Genomic DNA, 4,372 nt, shown 5'->3' on the forward strand with positions numbered 1-4,372 from the left:
CCATTTCCTCAGGTAGGACAGCAGGGGAGCACATTCCTCCTGGGGCAGAAGAAAAACAGAGCTATCAGCGTGCCAGCTGGGCTTGTCCCCAAGGATGTATCTCCTTCCCCTGCATCCTATGTAGGGAATACCTGGATGCATGCTCATGATGTGTCAGCAGCCACAGAGATGTTTTCTAAGGCGTTAAGCAGAAATGGAGATATCTAGCCCATGTAATAAACCTTGCAAAGGAAAGAATACATGTAAAGCAGTATACCTGCTCTAGCTCGTAAGAGATTATAGAAAATAAAGTTCAGAAGGTCAAAAACTTTGGCTGATGGCTCTGACAATGTCCCAGGCAGATGTAGTCAGTCACAAATGGCATCAGCAATAGTTAATTCCTAAGAGGATTTTGGATATTAGTAGGTCGCTTCAACAATTGTCTCTTTGTTACTAATCAGAGAAGCAATTTCTCCAGGGTTATTTTAAGTTTCAGTATCTGGCTTCTCTCAAGCCAATGTCCTGGGACCCATGATGCCCCTGAGATACTGACCATCCTTTCTGAAGGAGGATCCACACTGTCCAGAGCACTATCTTAGCATTTTGTGGGGGTGGCTTTGGCTTACACTGGCTTGAGGGGTGTAAGGGAGAAACAGGCACAGCCACCAGTAAAGCAAGAAAATCAACCTGGTATAAAACCTGCATCATTAAGCACAAAGCCTTAAAATCACCCCCACCCCCCACTGTTGCAGAAGTGCCACACTGGGGGCAGACGTGGCCAAACTGCCCCTCGTTTCCTGCTGAGGTTGTCCCAAAGCCCAGTGCAAGACACACAGGTCTCTCTGAACTCCTTCCCCCAAGTGAATTTCACCCCATGTCACGTCCCCAACTTTAGTCTATGAAAACACAGCCAGATCCAGTTCTTGTCTCTCGCAGGCTGGGTGGGTCACAGGGATCTTTCAAACACTCTGATGCATCTCCAGAGATAACGGACAACAAATGTGATCCAGATGTGTCCTCCAGCACAAGGCCTTGCTTTTGGAAGGAATTTCCCCATGTCTTTCCCCAGATTTTCCTCTTAGGGTTTCTTTCATGTAATATGCAGCCACCTGGCTTCCCTCCAGCTGCCTGTCCTCAGCATTGGCTTTACAGGGGTGAAGGCATGATGAAAAATTTGCCTGCTCCTTTCCATTGCTGTGGTCTGCTGCCTGCCCACCCCCTACACCCAGGGAGTGGAGCACCCTGTCCTGAACACCCTACACCACTTCAGAAAGCCAACCACATCCTGGGATGCATCCAAAGCTGGGTGGACAGCAGGCCCAGGGAGGGGATTCTGCCCTTTTGCTCTGCTCTGGAGAGACCTCACCCACACACCTGCATCCAACTCTGGGTCTCCAGCACAGGAAGGCCATCAACCTGTTGGAGTGAGGCCAGAAGAGGCCACAAAAATAATCAGAAGGCTCAAACATCTCTCCAGGTAAGAGAGTTGGGATTGTTCAGCCTGGAGAAGAAATGTTCCAGGGCGACCTTATAGCAATCTCCAGTACCAGGGTACTGAAAGATGAGGACAACATTTTTAGTAGGGGCTTGTTGCAATGGGACAAGGGACAATGGTTTTAAACTGAAAGAGGATCAATTCAGCTATGAGGAAGAAAGATTTTACAATAAGGTGTTGAGAACCACTGGCACAGGTTGCCCAGAGAGGTGGTGGGTGCCCTATCCCTGGAAATATTCAAGGTCAAGCTGAACAGCAACAGTTGCTCTGAGCCCCTGCTCATGGCAGGTGGCTTGGACTAGATGGCTTTTAAAAGTTCCCTCCAGTCCAAACTGCTCTGATTCTGATTCTGATTCTTCCTTGGGAGACAACAACACACAGCCTGCATTTTTGTGAAGAAAACAGGACACCAAGCCCTGATGTATTGACATGAAACAAAGCTTAAAGCTCACAGAGAGCAGACAGTGGAGGGAAGAATGGAGTCTGGGCTCCTTAAAGCCTCCCTGCACCAGAAATGATGATGAAACATTTGATTGCAATGAAGCATTGCTGCACTGAGAGAGCTAAGACAGGAGTCCATATGGCTTAGTGTTTCAAATACTTTGCCTCAATATTTTTCCAACTACCAAAATGTACGTATTTTTTCTTGCAGGCAGACATTTGGCAGCAGAGTTAAGTGACCTCTAAGGGCTGTTATAACTTAGACCCATCTTTGGGAGCCCAGTGATGCATGAGAAAGAGCTCTGTCTTTACAAACTTCTAAAAGCACATATGACTGCTGCATACTGCTTTGCCATTGAGACTTACAGGCAACTTCCAGCAGGATCATGGGTTAGGTTGTGGGCAGCCTAACATCAGTGCTGTGTCATCTTCTCTGTTTATTTGGTGAATTCTGATTTTCATAATTAATGCAGTAGAGAAATTCAACAGAGAATTCACTTGGAGGAAGGAAATATGTCTGGGACTCTGAGGTTGAGGAATTTAAAGCAAACTCTATTTCAATAAAAGCAACCCATTAAGACCCTCTTGATTATCTATTTGAATATTTCAATTTAAAATGCTAGTTAAAAAAAGTAAATAAAATATGCTTCAGTTCTGCAAATTAAATTTATCCTCAGTTAAAAGTCCATTGAGAGATACCCTCAGGGTGAATTTTCCCTACATCTCATTTCTGCCCTGGGGTGTTTTCATAGCAGTCTGAGTCATCCAAAGCTCCCAGGCTGAATTAATTTCTGAATCTCATAGTTGATATCCCACAGCCAAACCATGTCTGTGATTCAGAAAAGCGCTGATTAATGTGGAGCGGGAGGAAGTCGGGCACTGCTGTTTGCCCCTGCTCGCTTCCCCAGCCTGCTGGACCCAGCCTGGCTTTCTGCAGGTCCCACACAACTCTGGCACTGGGGGAATGCAGAGAGTTGGCAGACTGGATGGGAAGCTACAGTAGTGCTGTGAGGGTCCTGCCCCATCCCTTCCCGATCCCAGCAGCTGGGCAGCAGCTGCACTTTGAGCACATCTCCAGAGCCAGCAGCCAGGACTTCTGCTGCAGCAATGCCCCTGTGAGCCTGGCCAGCACTCCTTTGCTCATGCTACAGATTGTCATTAGCTTCATCCTTTCCTAGAGTTCGGCTCCAGCCTCTCCAGCCTGTCCTGGCCCTGCACACAAGGTTCTCCCATAGCTTGTTGCTCCTGTCTGCAGGAGCAGCACTGAGCTGGGTTAAGAGGACGAGAAGGAGGCACCCTTCCTCACAGGCAGGTGGAGCACTCACACCAGAGCGTGGTATGGTGACAAGTGACAGTCCATAGCCAGCGAGCTCTGCCATGGGATTTCTCCATCCTCTGCATGTTGATGAGGCACTGAGGAGCTGCACACACCAGCAGTGATTCCTCAGGCATCTGGAATTTTCAGCATTTTTGACTCCTCTATTCTTCTGTGAACATTCAGGCAGTTTTGGGCATCAGGCAGAGGTACTGTCCTCAGATATGGAACAGAAATACTGAGGAGACATGACAAAGCCCTCCATGAACTCTGCACTCCCAGTCCCCAGATCCTCCTATACCTTCAGCTGGGCTTGTTTCAAATGCAGTGAGAGATGCAAACCCAGCTGTGCCAGGGCTCTGGAGCCACTGAGAGGGTCTGTGGCTGGGCCCTCAGACAGGCAGGGTGGTTCTCCTGCTGCAGTTTGGTAGATGGGCAGATGATGCCATCAGGATGATTAACAGCACTGAAGCCAGTTTGCCAAGAGCCTATTGATTTTCCGGAAGGGGAACAAATCTTCTCCTTATGTACCAACACTGAGACTGAAGTAATCTCCTTACAGCAAGAGGGAAGTCAGCTTTCAGCATGATTTAAGGATGGCTGGGGTGCATCCAGACACACACCAATATCATCTTTCCTGAGTGCTGTTACACATTGCCTTAATAATTAATTAGAGAGAAATAACATTTATGTTTAACACTAATTTGTAGCTGAGATAGGGCAGCAGACTAAGTGCCAAGACCAGACCCTGCACTGGGTGGATGGCTTCCCAATGAGACAAAGTGAGTAAAGATTGTCCCGGGGCCCTTTCTTCCCCCAGGGTGGATGACCACATAGGGAAGCCACTGTGGTAATGGCAATGTATTAATGTCTTTTCTTGACAGACTGAGAATCTGGGGACATCTCTGGTAAACAGAGTTTATCAGATGTGATGATTTGCCATGGTCTTAAAGCAACTGGGTTGTGGCCAGACATAAGAAAGGGACATCACGAAACACTGTCACCATCAGGAGCACCTCCCTCTCCTCCAGGTTGGTACAGCCCCTCGTGTTGAGCACTGTATGAACACGCTACAAAAAGGCAGTGCTGAGTTTGCAATCTCATCTCTTGATCTGTATGGCAATCATCACAGAGGTGTGTCA

Source organism: Chamaea fasciata, unplaced genomic scaffold (assembly GCF_029207755.1).
Source record: "Chamaea fasciata isolate MVZ Bird 193981 ecotype frontalis unplaced genomic scaffold, bChaFas1.0.hap1 SCAF_3, whole genome shotgun sequence".
Classification (NCBI taxonomy): domain Eukaryota; kingdom Metazoa; phylum Chordata; class Aves; order Passeriformes; family Sylviidae; genus Chamaea; species Chamaea fasciata.